This window comes from Callospermophilus lateralis, unplaced genomic scaffold (genome assembly GCF_048772815.1).
Source record: "Callospermophilus lateralis isolate mCalLat2 unplaced genomic scaffold, mCalLat2.hap1 Scaffold_74, whole genome shotgun sequence".
In the NCBI taxonomy this organism is placed as follows: domain Eukaryota; kingdom Metazoa; phylum Chordata; class Mammalia; order Rodentia; family Sciuridae; genus Callospermophilus; species Callospermophilus lateralis.
Window position 1 is genome coordinate 7,299,099 of NW_027515420.1, and position 17,042 is coordinate 7,316,140.

General features: G+C 31.3%; 1 pseudogene; it reads right to left on the minus strand.

The window, feature by feature from the left end:
- LOC143389918 (lipase member I-like) overlaps positions 1-17,042 on the minus strand; it is a 60,473-nt pseudogene that overhangs the window by 12,646 nt on the left and 30,785 nt on the right.

Genomic DNA, 17,042 nt, shown 5'->3' on the forward strand with positions numbered 1-17,042 from the left:
GTGTGTGTGTGTATGCTCTGAAATCCTGTCACTTTTGATTTTCAATTATGTAGAATACCTTTCTGAGTGTTGATTATATTTGTATAAGTTAATTTCATAGTTTTTGCTATTTAGAATACCTCAAAATGCAAATGAGGGCTCTCGTGAGGAAACTAAATGTGTAAATTTTGGTTTCCCACAGCAGTTCTGTGACATACCCCAGGGTCTCCAAGCCCCGACTAGTGGTTTGGTTTAGAATGATGATGGTATAAATGGAGAAAAGGGATGCATACTTGATTGATTTATTTGTTCATATGAGTTATAATTGACAATAAAATGTATTTTGACATATCATACATAAATGGAGTATAACTTCTCATTCTTTTGGTTGTATATGATGTAGATTCACACTGGTCATGTAATAATATATGTATATAGGGTAATAATGTCAAATTCATTCCACTATTCTTCTTAACCTCTTACCCTCCTCCACTCCCTTCACTCCTCTCTGCCTTATCCAAATCACCTGTATTCTTCCCTAGAGGGCATCCTCCTATCTCAGTCTCTAAACTAATGGACATTACAGGTGTGCACCACAGTGCCTGGCTTTTCTTCTCATTTATTCTGACCTCCCAGACAATATTTCTTCTCTCAAAGATTTATTTTGTTTAACACCTCATAAGTACATATTAGTATGTGCAATGTAATTACTTTGATTCTTGGGTAATATCTATCTCAACTTTTATCATTTTTTATTGTAAATATACTTTAAATATCCTCCCTTCTATCTAGTTTCAGTTATTCAATGCTATATTCACCCTCCTCTGCCATAGAACACAAGAACTTATTCATCCTAACTGTAATGGTGTTCTGGTTGACCAATTTCTCTCCATCCTCCAATCCTCTACACTCTTCCCAGCTTCTGGTAACAACTATTCTCTCAACATCTATGAGATTGACTTTTGTAGAATTCACATATACATGGAATCAGGTAATATTTGTTTTTATGTTCCTGGATTATTTTATTTAACTTAATGTCCTCCATGTTTATCTCTGTTGTTGCGTATGACAGGACTTCTTTTAATTTTGTGGTCGCATAATATTTCTTTGTATATATCACATTGTCTTTATCCATTTGTCAGTTTATGGGCACAGCTGTTGTTTTCATTTCCTGGCTATTATGAACAGTGCTGCAATCAGTAGGGTAGTGCAGGTGTTTCTTTGTCATGCTCATTTCATTCCTTTTTGTATACCTCCAATAGTGGAATTTCAAGATTATATGGTAGCTCTATTTTTAGTTTTTGGAGGACTCTCCATACTTTCTTCTACAATAACTGAATTAACTACATTCCAGCCATCACACTCTTCAAAAATGTTTTTTGTGTCTTGCCTACCACATGTATCCCAATATTTTCCTAATATTATGGCTTTCCAAGTATGAGAATATCTACCTAGCCAAACCGTTATCTCACTGTCCTCAATACTGTCATGTAAATAAAAAGTTTTTATAACTGTTTCTCAAACACACAATGACAGTTTCTGTTTGGAAGTTTACTAAATTTTTATGCAAAATATCTTTAACTTTCTCAATAATTTACATAGTTCATTCCAGTATACGTAATTTTAAGTGTTTACTATGTTATTATAAAATTGATTTGTCATTTTTACTTTACCATATTTGTTAATAGTAGCTCAATTTTACATTTATATCCGAAGGGGATTGAATCTAGGTCCTTGTGCATGTGAGGAAAGCACCCTACCAACTGAGCTATATCCCCAGCCACAGACTATATTATAAAAATGGGGAATTTCATAGATACCATTAAATTTATGTATTGAGATGCAAGAATAAATAAAATGGCCACACGAGTCATGAATAAAGAATATTTTGAGATTATTCAAGAATAATATCAATAATGATGATATAAATTAAGATATTAACAATAATTAAAATGTCTATTTTCTAGCACTTAAGACAAATAATCAACATAGTCAGCAAGAAAATGAGCACGTGCATTATTATCTAGGCAGTATATATATCCATGTAAGGTCTAAAAATATTTGGCTTTTATTTGGTGCTAAAGTTAAGAAAAGTCACACATCACTATTGCTGCATTATGTAAATAAAATTCTTTTTGTTAATCTTTTCTTTTTTGCTGGCATTGTAAGGATTTCTAGTAGGCTTAATGTATTAATTTATTGAGGTATTCTGCATAACTTGCATCATAGACTCCTCAAGATTTACATTTAATATGTAAAAATATTTTGACATGCATAATCTATTTTTATTTCATCAACACATTTTCTTAAGTGATGTATTTATGAACCACATAAACAAAAATATTCTACAAAGGTAATAACAAAATGAAGAGAAGTAAAACAATTCCATTAAACATATAATAATCTATGTTCACCGTTGAGCATCAAATTTTTAAATTATCATATCTTGGCATTTTTCCCTTATTTCTTAACACAAATTATATTATTCAATACATCTTATACAAAAACCCTTTAATTCTTAATGTTTTCCAGCTAAAGCAGAATTTTCTGAATATTTCTGTGTGTGTGTATGTTTGTGTGCATAAACGTGTATGACTGTGTGTGTGTGTGTGTGTGTGTGTGTGTGTGTGTGTAGAGAGAGAGAGAGGGGGGGTGTAGAGAGAAGGGCAGAAAGACTTTCTATGTTAGGTAAATATATTTGGATACTCTGGTATAATTTTGCTATAAAATTTGAACTTAAAAATGAAATATCTGATATAAATAGTTTATAATCAGAAAAATGAAATATCTGATAATAAACAGAAAAATGAAAATTGAAAAAGTATTATTTGCTGGTACATTCTTTATTTTGTAATTGATCTTTTAATATCAGATATTGATCAGATAATAGCAGTACACAGTGAGACTAATTATTTGGGATGATCATCAATATTAAATGCATTTGAGAAGTCCAAAATAACAGCTATGTTTCCATTTTGTTTTCCTTTTATTAGTTTTATCTTAGTTTTTTTCACTCTTTGCAAAGTATAAACTATCACCACCTCTTTTTCTCATATACTATAGCTACCTAAATAAATTGTTTAGAAAATTTACAATGTATTTTCCAGTATGTTACATGATCTTTAAAGTTTGAGACAAATGTTTTCAACTCTTTGTATGTTGTTTACATTGTTGTGATTTTTTTTATTTTATTAGAATACATGTAATGGGAGGTAATATCTCTATATTTCAATGTTGAAAATTTTAAAGGTCTTAATCACAGTACTGGTTGTAATATAGAGTTATATACATACCAGAGAATAACATTAATTTGAAAAGATAGGACATAAGGGCAATTAAACAGGAGGATTGAAGGTTCAAGCGCAGCCTCAGCAACTCTGTGAGATCCTTTCTCAAAAATGGTTTCATCTGCTTCACTGAAATAAAATGTTGGGGATCTAGCTCAGTGGTAGTGCATCCCTGGGTTCAATCTCCAGTGTTAGAAAATAAATGAATAAAAATAAATGAAAAAAAGAACCAATTAGTTGATAACAATTTCATGAAATGAATGTGTATTTTATAAGATAACACATGAAAGGTTGTTTTTTTTTATTTAGGTAGAACAAACAAAAAGATAAGGTTATTTTGTCCTAATCATAATATTTATGACTTATGGGATTTATTTTGATAATTTTAAATTACTGAAAAATTGGTATATTACTTTAGTTATTTATATTTCTTTTTGTTAATAACTAGTTGTCAGCTAGTTATATCTAGTGTATAGTGGGCATGGTTTGGCCACCATTCTTTGATGATATAAAACATTTCATCATAAATATGGCTTAAGAATCTTAATCTGGAGGCTTACTGAAGCTGGGGTGTGAGTGGCAAATAATGAACTATAAAAATAATAACAAGGACTTTGGAAAATGTTTATTTTTCTCTCTTTCTCTGATTGATATAAGAGTCTATCTATATGTTTATCCATTTATTTATTTACATGTTTGATTGGAGATTGAAAAGGCAATTTGATATGGTTTCTTTTTATATGACAAGGGAGGAAAAAGATCACCTTGTCCTCTACAAAGGACTCCAAGATGGGTGTTCTGTCATGACAAGTCATCAAGATTTGAACCATTTGCTATTTGGGAACTGAGGCAATTTTTTTCTGTTCCTATTTCTCTATCTAAAAGATAGCAATAAATATAGCAGCTTGTTTATAATTTCCATTAGTTTTAAATAAATGATGTGGAGACAAGCTGCCATTTAGACAGTGCCCAACAAAAATAGCAGCAGCTCTTGCCACTGGCATCTATCTTGTGGTCCTTTATTGTCATATCACAACAGTGTTGAAGTATCAGAGAGATATAATCCCTGACAGTATCATAAATTCTCTGTGATCTAAATAGTGACAGCTAATCATAAATCAGTTGGTGATGAATGGTTCCTTTTCCACACAGGTGTTTGAAAAATTTTATGCATTGTTCATACACTGTAGGGTGACATTCTTGGAACACATTCAACTGCAGCTATTTGAAATGTTATTACTAAGAGCCCCCCCCCCCAATTTTCTTCATGACACCTATCTTCTGTAGCTTTTCCTATTATTTTCACTTACATCAGAAATTTCTTTCTAAAAATGTTCACTCTTGTCACATTATTTCAGATGTACCTTTAGGATAAAAATACAAACAAAAAAGAAACTAACATAAACATAATGATAATGAATTCTTTTTGTTAGTTGATAAGCTAAACATATTATAGAAGTTCTCTAATTTAGTCCTTCCAGTGATTCTTCAATATGGGTGATTGTTTTCCCAAGTTTAACTGCTGAAGACTAGCCGAAGTAAGATGAATCATGTTTTAGTGGCATCATCTTCTCTTTGTTATTGAGACTTAATGAAGAATCTGTCAGTTATTTTCTCCTCCTTGCAACTTAGAACTTAACATGCTTTTATGCACTGAAAATAAATACTAAAAATAAAAGAAATTCATGTTGCACATCTTTGTTAAGGGAATAGTATACTAAAAATCCTCAGTATCAGCAGTCAAATATAAGGTAAAAATAAAATTTTTTAAGATATCTGCATCAGTATTTCTGAGAATAATTTGAAAAAGTGATCTAAGGTATATGAAAAAATGTTACAACACTTCACTGAAATAAATAGCACTGTTATTGTTTTTGAGAAAAAAAATAAACACTCAGGATATTTTTAATAAAAAATAAGTTATAAATTTAAACTATAAAGGATAATACTTAAATAGTTTAAATTTAACAAAAACATTTGTGTAGGATGCATAAGTGTGCATCAAGAATAGCTAATCATAATAGAGATACCTGTAAAATAAAAATGAGTAGTTCTACAAAATATTTAACTGTATCATTATACTCTAGTAAAGCATTATAGTGTGGACACAAGGTAGCAGGTCTATTATATGAGAATAAAAATGGATAACTAGAAAATTTCTAATTTTTGAAAATAAATCTAATAAGTTAATTGTAGAACTTGAAATTTTTATACTATTAATTTCATTTCTAAAAATCTTGTCCAAACTTACAGAAAAAATGTGTGACGTCTTATGGATGAGTACATGCATTGTAAGTTAAACAGTAGAACACATTGGTGTTCAAGTTCTTACAGGCATGACATTAAGCACCTTGCAGCAGAAGAACAAGCTGTAGGTAAATTCTTCTCCATTACATTATCCCCTGTTTCTTTAGTAAAGTTCAGAATGAATGCAAATTTAATTCAGGATGACAGTAATTTTTATGAAGTTTTTTATCTGCCATCATTAAAAATGTAATTAATATATAATTTTCCTACAATAAATATAACATTAGAATTTCAACTATTTTGCAGAAATATTATTCCTGTCTCATCACAGTGAAAACTTTAGTAAACTTTGTATAATCCTTAAAACATTTTTATAAATATTATGCTAATTCAATATTAATAAGAGATCAGGCTAGTTTATATTTTTTCCTAAAAATGGCATTTTAAAACAAAATTGCATATTTATACCTACTTCCATTTTGTTTTCAGATGTGCATCTATAAGAAAAAGTGGATTTTTGTGAAAAGTAATAAAAAATACTGTTTTGTTAGCTACAATGTGTAATATGCAATTTTCAAAGAACACTGTGAATTATGTACACATTAAATACATATAATCATATATGTAAATATTTTAGTGTATATATATATATATATATACACACACACACGTACGCATACACACACAATATAAAGCAATGTTTTGATGTTCTAGAACAGAAGTATCTAGGGAGTTCTTTCAGATTTCCTTACACTAAATTCTAAATCAGCAAGGTAAAATGGATGTATTTCTCTCAATACAGCATAAACTAATAGAAATAAAGAAAACTATGATTTCTAAATTAATTTAAAAACTACCTGTTATGTTACAAAATGGCAAGATTGGGGCTGGGATTGTGGTTCAGCGGTAGAGTGCTCACCTAGCATGGGCAGGACCCGGGTTCCATCCTCAGCACCACATAAAAATAAAGGCATTGTGTTGTGTCCATCTACATCTAATAAAATAAATATTTAAAAAAATAGCAAGGTATTAAAATTAGAATTCAAATTCATATCTTTATATATTTTCAAATATTTGAGCTCTTTTTATTTTTGCACATGAGTCCAAAATAACAATGAAAATACCTAAATCCACACCATACTAGCCAAAATTTTCACAATATCTAATTACATACTTATTCTATCCAGATTCCATGGTAACTCCTGGCAATAACTAAAAGTGTTTCTAGTAGTAGTAGTAATAGTAGGTAAATGTTATTTTTTTTAAATCTAAAATTATTTTTTCAATTTGTAATCTCTTTATGGTTTATTTATTATTTCTGCCCATGTGTGGTTTAGAGTTATGTGACAGAGCAGCCCTGAATGAGGCTATGTAAGTTTTCTGGAAGTTTCATAACAAAATACCGCAAACTGTGTAGCTAACAACAGACATTTATTCTCTCAAAAATCTAGCTGTCAGAATCTGAAATCAAGGTGTGAGCAAGGCTGTGCTCCTTCTGAGACTCTGGATAAAATCCATTCTTTCCTCTTCCTAGCTTTGGTGATAGCCATTAATCCTCTTCAATTTTTGTCAGCTTGCAGCTGCCTCACTCAAATCTCCTTCTGTTTTCACAGGTCCCTCGCTTCTCATTATCTTATATATAAGTCCTTCAAGCATATTGGTTAAGGGGCAACATTAATTCCTTCATGTTTACTGCAAGTAATAAAAACATAATGGATTTTACCATCTTAGCCATTATTATAGACTGACAGATTAGTTTTGTTCAAATTATAATTTAAAATAAACAACTTACAAGAGTGACAGGCTTATTGCATATTTTATTTTACAGTCCCAACCTCTATTAAGTATCCCATTTTGTAATGGCATTTGAACATTTTTAAGTTAGATATGTAAATAGTTGTTTTGTATTAAAATATGCTGGTATTTTAAATCGATAATTTTCAGTTAGGAATAAATTTTCTTAAATGGTACTAAAAAATCAAATAGTAATTCTTTTAAAATAACATCTTAGCCATTTTAAGTGTGTAATAGAGTAATATCGACAATTCACATTGTTGGAACAACCTAGGTACCCTTCAACAGATGAATCCATTAAGAAAGTATGGTATATATACACAATGGAATATTACTCAGCCTCAAGGAGAATGAACATATGGCATTTGCTCGTTAATTGATGGGACTGAAGCTGTCATGCTAAGTGATATAAACCAGTCTGAAAAAAACCAAAGGCCAAATGTTCTCTCTGAGATGTGGATGCTAACCCATAACAAGGGAGGGGAAGTATAGGAGTTCACTGAATTGGACAAAAGGGAATGAAAGGAGGGGTGGGATGAAGAAAGAGAGTAGAATTAATTGCACATGATCTTTCAATGTGATTATGAACACATGACCAGTATACCTGCACAAGAATGGGATAAAAATTGGAATGGTTTGCACTTTATATGCACATAAGAAAGGCCTTAAAAAGACACAACAAGAAGGAATTTATCTGCATTTCAAGGAGAGAGGCCTCACAGGAAACCAAACCTGCCAACTCTTGATCCTGCACTCCTAGGCTCCAGAATGCTGAGAAAATACATTTCTGTTGCTTCTACCCCTCAATATATGGTATTTTGTTCTGGAATCTATGAAAAACTAATACAGGAGGTATGTTAGTTAACTTTTCATTGCTGTGTCTAAGACACAAGACAATAACAAATTAGAGGATGAAAAATTAGTTTTGTGTTCACAGTTACAGAGGTTAAGTCCATGGTTGACCAATTTTATTGCTCTGTGGCCCAGGTAAGGCAGAGCATCATGGCAGAAGGGACTGGTGAAAGAAAGCTGCTTACCTCAAAGCAGTCAGGAAGCAGACAGAGAGAGAAACTTGAACCCAAGGTACTAGATGTAATCCCTAATAGCATGCCTCAGAGCCCTACTTCCTCCTGTCATGACCCAGTTATCATACAGTAAGTAGTCCTTTTAAAGTATTAATCCATCAAATGGATTAATCCACTGATTAGGTCACTGTTCACATAATCAAATCCTTTCACCTCTGGCCATTCCTCATTGTCTATTACCTGAGTTTATTGGAGAACACTTCATATGCAAACCATAACAGTAGACAATAAATACTATAGATACTGACTATTGGTGATAGTCTGCTTCAGAGGAAAACATAAAAGACAGGGCATTGAAACATAAGTGAGAGGGAACCTTGCCCAGAAATTCTTGAACTGAACAGATAAGTTGGAAAATTTCAACCGTGTTCATATTATTATTTTGAATGTGATAATTAATAAATATGGCTACTAATATGGTTAACACTCATAAAACTTTGAAGAAACAAACAAACAACAACAAAAAAAAAACTATAAACCCAAACTTCTTAGGTTTGAATTCTGGTTCTATGTGTGATCCTCGGTAAGTCAGTGAACATTTCTAGGCCTTAGTTTCTTCATCTATGGAGAAAACAAGACTAACTTCATGAGTTTTTGTAATATTCAACTATTTAATATTTTCCAAGAACACAATGATAAATATATGTAATAGCTATCATCATTCTTATTATTATAGACATACACTATTTGAAGTTCTTTATTAAGTCAATCTTCACAAAATTTTCTTAGATGATTGAGACATGTTAAAATAAATTAACTTACTCAGGATTTCAACATTAATAAATAATGAACACAGGATTTAAACATAATTTTAGAGGCCTATATGTTATTTATTTACTATGTTCCATACTAGCAAATACTTTATTTACAAAACTTTACCAAAAGTACCAAGTATTTATATTTACAAAGATTACATTAGCCCAAATTTATAATTTTTAAAAAATTAATTTATTACTGCAATCAGAGTTGTACAATGATATTGATTAGAAGGAACCCACTAAGTTCTTCACCATTTTTCCTTTAGAAAATGTTTTAACATATGAGGTAAACATTCAATGGTAAGTATATGATTTAGGAAGTAGATGAGGTAAAGAGAAATAAACTGCTTTAGAATCTATCCAGAACATTTTTTCATATGCATTTTTATTTTTAATATTCTTGATTCTTAAAATTTTACTTAAGAACTCAAAGCATCTGATTGAACAATGCATTCTAAAAGAAAGAATGATGGTATTTTTCTAATTTAAAAGTTCTTTAATTCACAAATAAGTTTGCAGTTGATGGGAGAAGGAGTTTAAATATTCTTTGCTGTACATGCACGTAGTTTAAGAAATATTTATTTTCCCTCTTTAAGTGTAAAATTATACCTGCAGAGTGGTGGTCTGTAAAATAGAAAAAAAAAGAGAGAAAGATATTGATTAGTAAAAGAACAAATTTTATTTCCCTTTTTTAGAAGTATTAGGATAGTCTATGCCTGTAACTAACTAGTTCTCCAAATGCACACATTTCCAACAAACCTACAGACTCAAAGACATTACATCTCCTTTAGTCATGTAGGGATGAAGAAGATATAACACTGATGAAGAAGAAATTCTCCATTTCAGCATATGTACTTTTTGCTTTACTGGAAAGTTCACATTGTATGGGAGACATAGTTGGACACTGAAATAGCTTAACCTGTATTCACTAAGTGGCCAGGCCACTCTCATGACTACCTCAAAAGAAGAGTGAAGTTAATTGTATAGGCAAATTTTCCCTAAATTCTTCAATCAGTCCCTTTTTTTTCTTTGCCACCTATTAAAATGGACATAACAATACAATCTCTCTTGGAGAGATTATATGTATACTACGTGAAGAGTGTATCTTCAAATGCAAGATAAGGCATCTTGTCAAGCTATAAACTTTCCTTTTAATGTCTTGAAAAACTATCAAAAAAGTGATGAGCTAAAATAAAAAAGGTGGTAAAATCTCAATAAAAGACAAAGTAAAATAGTAAAAATAAATTTTAAAAAATCTGTATCAGCAACCATCACCAGTTAAAGAAAAGGGACTGCAGAGGTGGTGGCAGCTCACCTTAATGTGTCATGGACAGCTCTCACTCAGAAGGTCCATGGCTCCCAGGGTCCTCCCAGCTTGGTTAAGATACCACTGAACACATTTTGTAAACACTCAAGAGCATTTTAAGTTTAAATCATTCATTTTTTAAAAAATGAATTAAATTTCTACACATGCTCAGAAGTCACAAAAGTCATAAAAGATAGACGTTCATCTTCATTTCTGGAAGTTGATAAAGGATAGTACAGTATTTTCCATTTGAACTAATAAAGGCAATTTGAAATTCCATTTTAATACTCTAACAGTAAATGTGAAATAATAATGTTTCAATGTGAAAGATCTTTTGGATGTTGGCAAAGTAGTTTTTTGGTAAGCCATCAGAGAGTAAAATGTGCACATCTATCTTTAGAATGATTTCATATAATTGAGAAATCTGATGTTATCCTTCTCCATTAAGAAATAAGTAGATGAATGATTTTTTTATTCCCCATACAAATGTATATACAATTATGATAACTTGTCATCTATTCTTATCACTGAATGTACTTTCAATGCACTGAATTTCCTAGACTCATCTCATTTTAAATTTATCAAGTTCAGTAAACATGTCATTAGAAATATTACCTTTGTCATTTAATAATTTTTCTGTTTCATATCTATAATATAATATGAAGGCAAGTATGTTTTTGTCTCTTTTTTACAATAGAATGAAAATGCACAATCTTATGACCATTGATATGTATTCTATTGTTAACATAGTAAATACACACCATTATTAAAGATCCCACACTTCATAAAGCCTCTGAAAGCATTAAAAAAGCTTAAGCAGATTTGCAATGCCTGCCAAAGTTAAATTTCACCAAAACATATAACTACATTTTATTTTATTATCAATAGTTCCTTCTGTCCAAACAATATGAAATGAAAAACAGCATAATTTAGAAGATAATGTATGATCTATGTGAAACTACTTTGAGAAGAATATTGTGTTTACTCTTTTAATCTCAAAAAGTATACCATTACATTTCCAATGTTTTTCTGACCATAAATTCACAGAAATGAGCACATTACCTTGACAGAGTATAAACTTTAATGAATGTAACAGAAGAAGTCCTGAAATAAATAGCCCCTAAAATTTAAATACAACATAGTTTTTAATTTTCATCCATATATTTTAATCCATATATATCACACTAAATTATAAGAAAGGAATGTATTTTTTTTCAGTTAAAAATCTCTTTTTTGAGACTCTTTTGTTTTACTTAGGATAAGATTCTAAACACTAAGACAGGAACAAAAATAGTGCCAGTTCCTACCTGCCAAGTGGAAAAAACCAATGATCCAAGGGCACAAGATAAAGCACACAAAGAAGTCTTTTTTTAAGTAGTGCAAGTTATTAAACCTAGACTGAGCACTTGGCCAGACCTGGCTGCCTAATTACATGTTGAAAAAAAGACCAGAAATGAATACTTGACTACAGATAACTTAACAGAAGCTTGAAAATAAACCTCAAGAAAATGTATAGGAACACAAATATAGAAAATCCACATGACTAAATGCACAATGTCTGACAGTTAATCAAGAATTAGCAAGCAGGGATGAGCCTGTATCTCAGTGGGACAGCACTTGTTTAGCATGCACAAGGATCTGGGTTTAATCCTTAGCACCAGGGGAAACAAAAGAAAGGAGAGCAATAGGTTTCTCATTAGGATCAATGTTTGGTAGATGCTGCATTGTATAAAAATGTTAAAATAATGAATGTAAATTCTGTACTCAAATGATTTTTCAGAATGAAGGCAACATCAAGATGTTTTCAGACACCCCAAACTTAAATCACTTACCACCTGGACACCTGTAGTATTAAAGTATGTTAAAGAAGCTACTTCAATTTGGAAGAAGAATTATACCAGATAAAAGCGTGTACTTACATAGGGGTCTGAAGGGACCGAATTTGGAAACTCTGTGGGTAACTATATGTGATTTTTCCCAGCTACTTGTATCTCTTCAATTGATTGTTCAAACAACAATGATACAATGTATTATGGAGGTTTTTAGCATATGTGTAGGAATAAAAGCTGGGTGAGAGATTGGAAGTATGCTACTGTGTACATGTGAAATGATAAAATCCACTTGAAGATAAACTATAATGAACAAGATATTATAATGCAAACCCCTAAAAATATCAAAATGATAAAACAAAGATACATATCTAACAACCCACAAAGAGATAAAATGGTACCATAAAACTACTCAATTCATCCAAAGGAAGACGGATAATAAGGAAAAATGAAAAAACAGGTGGAAAAATAATTAGAAAAACAGCAAGGTAATAGAATTAAAACCAGCCATATCACTTATTGCATTAAATTAATATGTAAATACCCTCAATTAAATGTCAGACATCACCAAAGTCATTTTTTTCATTTGAGAAATGCAAATTTAAAATGGCAACATGCCTCTAGACATTCATTTGCAGAGCTAAAATGAAACCAACAAGTAAGCAAAACAACACAACAAACTGATAAAATACAGTTTGGGTGCAGGAGAGGAATAAAACTTCTGGGTATATAGTCACTCTGGAAAATCACTGAGTTTCTTATAAAGTTAAATACACACTTACATAACACCCAGCAATCCCTTTTTGAGATATCTATCCAAGAGAAACAAAAACTACGTTCACATTAAAGCTTACATGCAAATATTTATGGCAGTTTTATTAATAGACAACAAAAACTTCAAGGAAGCCTTATGACCTCTACCTGGTAAATGGATAAATGAACTGTGGTCTATTTGCACCAATGGAACACTATTCATCTACACATTCCATTGATGGGAGCAGCAATATGGATAAATTTTAACCAGCTAAATGAAAGAAGCCACACCTAAAAGATAACATATTACACAATTCCATTTACATAATATAACATATTTTGTTTATATCTGGAAAAGACAAGACCAGATTGGTTGTCAGTGGGTGGGGATGGATGGCGAATGGGGTGGAAAACCAAGGGGCAGTACCATGGAGTTTTGTGACTGTTTTAGTCAACTTTGTATTTCTGTGACCAACATACCTGACAAGAACAACTTAGGGGAGGAAAAGTTTATTTTGGCTTAGTTTCAAAGCCTCAGTTCATGGTTGGCCTACTCCATAGCTCTGGGCCAAAGTTGAGGCAGAAATCATAGCAGAAGGCTGTGATAGAGGAAAGCAGCTCAGTTCAAGACAGAAAGTAGAGTCAGGAAAGATTGGGGGTCCTGGGGGGGAGAGGTGCCAGGGGAAAAAACATAAACTATAAAGGAATGCCCCCAATGACCTACTTCCTTCACTATCTGCCTAAATTACTTCCCATTAATCCATCAAATGGATTAATCTACCAATTAGCTTATGACTCTTGTGATCTAATCGTTTTACTTCTAATGATTTCTGTACTCTCTTTTAGGAGCATGAGTTTTGGGGGACACATAGCCCAAGTATTCTCCAGAAGGCATCCCAGGTCACATCTGCCATGTATATTCTTCACTCCCTAAATTCTAAGGTCCTACTTAACTGTCTGGAAGGAAAGAGTGCTTGTAGTCTCTATCACACTCATTACAGAAATAATTATTGTTGAGTGCCTGCAGTTTAATCTAGACCATAAGGCATCACATTTTTATAACTCACATTTACAATAATTTGGCAGTGCTAATTCTCATTAATTGCACATTATCTATATGGACAGATCTAAATAGAAAAATCCACTAGATGGGTTATAGCAATTATCTAGGTAATTAAACTTACAGCATACTTTCATCTAAGCATCTGTTAGCAATCTCCAGCCAGCAGGGAATGTTAAGTTTTGCTACACACCCACAAAATGTATTTTAGGTATCTTTTTTCTGAGTAGAAACAACTGCTTCCAAATTTCATAAACATAGTGAATTTTCATATTCTATCCATGATTTAGATTTCACATTAAATTTAAAATTACAAACCAGAGCATTTTTTTACACTGGGGCATATCCCAATAACTTCACTCTACTTCTTAACCTGTGAATAAATTTTACACAGTATTTGATAATGAATCAAATATAATGGTGGTTATCTGTGTTGCCTCTTCTGTTTCCTTTACCAACTATAATAAGTGACCTTAAAGAAGGAAATACACTGGGATAACAGAGACTACCTGTAGGTTCTCCAACAGTCTGAATAAAGGTATGAGCATTATGGGATGAAATGAAAAATTTGAAAATGTTTCTCCTTCTTAATCTCTCAACTATGAATACTTAAGAAGAAAATTGCTTAAAATACAAATAGTTATATATGTACATATATTCATTGTTTATCATAATAGCACATTGTAAAAAATGAAGGATCTGAAAATAATGAAATATAAGGTTAAATATTCCACAAAAGGTGAAATACAATGTAGCCATTAACTTATAGTTAGAAAGAAAAAAATGAAAATGGCTGATAGCCTGGTCCACAGTGCAGCACAGGTTGGATACATTGTGTTCATGTTGATGTCCCCAGGAACAGTGAATACCTGACTCTATTGCAGTCAATAAATAGACTGCATGATTTCACAAATAGACCCTGCTTCTACCATGATATAAAAAATTAAATGCATGGTTTAATTGTAGCATGCATGCTTATACTTATATGCTTAATATGACAAAATATTAATAATTGTTATCTTTTATTTGAAGGATGATATAATTAAAACTTTCAAAAGTTCTGCAGTGAATATTAGAATATATTAAGTAGCTAATAAAGCTTAGATATGTTCTTTCCACTAGTGAATTTCTGTCTCCTTGCTAAATAAAACAAAATTTCTCAAAGACTTGTGTTAAATATCACAAAAAATAGCATCTGCAATTTAGCATATTATATACAAATGTTCACATGATTATTTACCTATAAAGCAGTTCAATCATATAAAAATTCTCAAAAAATGTATCTTTAGTGCTCAAATATTTAAAATTATCCATCCTTGGTGCACAATATATTGCATTTAAATTACGTGTGTTGTCTAAAACCTACACCTTGGATAAAACTAAAAGTCCCTTCAATTTTCTGCAGGAAGAGGTTAAACTAAAGTTGGGATAAATAACTCTGAAGATAAATTCTACCTTATGAGATGCAATTTCGATCAATGAAAGATTTCTTTTTCCAAATTTCTTAGTTTTGCTCAGTCTTCCTATATCACCCCAAACTCTCTTGGATTAGAATGCATAGCACTGCAGTTACCAGAGTGGTAGAAGTGAGAATAGAGCCTTGATAAGAAGTCAAGAGTGTTCTAATAATTGCAATATTTACAAGAAGCTAGGAGAATTTATATGGTTATGCAATAAAACCTATTAACAGAAGTATTGGGAATAGGGTTGGAAATCGTTTTATCGATAGTTTCAACAATGGGAAAATATGTTTCATATAATTATTATCTTGGTCTGTCTGCTGATTGAACTATGTATTTACAGATGCAAGGACGTGTATGGAAAGGTAAATTGTGGAATAAACAGTTAAAGGAAGAAAATTAGAAGAAAAGATGGAGTATCCACTATGGACAAAATATATACTTTACACATATTATGTAACTGAAAATGTATGGAACAAATTACAAGACAAATATAGTAAGAAAAGCAATTATTTTATGAACCAGAAGGACTGATTATTAAACACACTTATCTACATATGTAATATACTTTTAATAAAATTTTATTGAGATTTTAATTGAGGATTTAATATTTATGCAATAATATAATAGTTTTAAACTACTTAGTTAAAATATACATGCTTCAGTTTTCAAGATTACCAACTTAAAATTGTTGATTACACTGTGTAATTACACAATTACTACCATAAACTATTTCATAATAACTTCCAGGAAAATTAATGAGAGACTTTTTTATTTTATTTTTTAATTTTAAATTAAGTTCTTTTAACAGAAACAAAACCATGAAAATTGTTTCATGGAGTACTGTGTGTAAACATATGTAAACTATGTAATGTTTAAATCAGGATCAACATGTCTGTCTCCACAAACATCATTTCTTCAAGGTAAAGGAGATTGAACCCAGGGATGTTTAACCACTGAACCATATCCCCCAACCCTTTTTATTGATTATTTTTGGAGACAGTGTCTCACTAACTTAAATAGGGTCTCAATAAGTTGCTGAGACAGGTCTCAAACTTGAGGACCTCCTGCCTCAGCTCTTCAGTTGCTGGGATTACAGATATGCACCACTGTGCCTGGCTCTCAAACATCATTTCTTTATGATAGAAATATTCAAAATCATTTCTTCAGATTTTTGAAATATATAGAATACTGTCATTATTTTTAGTCACCCTGCTGTGCAATAGTTCAGTGGAATTTCTTATTTTCTATCATTTTATACAATAATTCATAATTTTAAAAATCATTCATTTTATTTTTGTTTTTTTTAATTTCTTTGTTTTTGTTTTTTGAGATGTGGGTCTCACCAGTGGCCCAGGCTAGCCTTGGGCACACAGTCTTCCCATCTCAACCAGCTGTGTGGTTCAGATGACAGGCAAGTGCCAATGCACTTGGTGTAAAAAAAAAATCTTATGTAATGTAACTACAGGAAAAAATGATTTAAA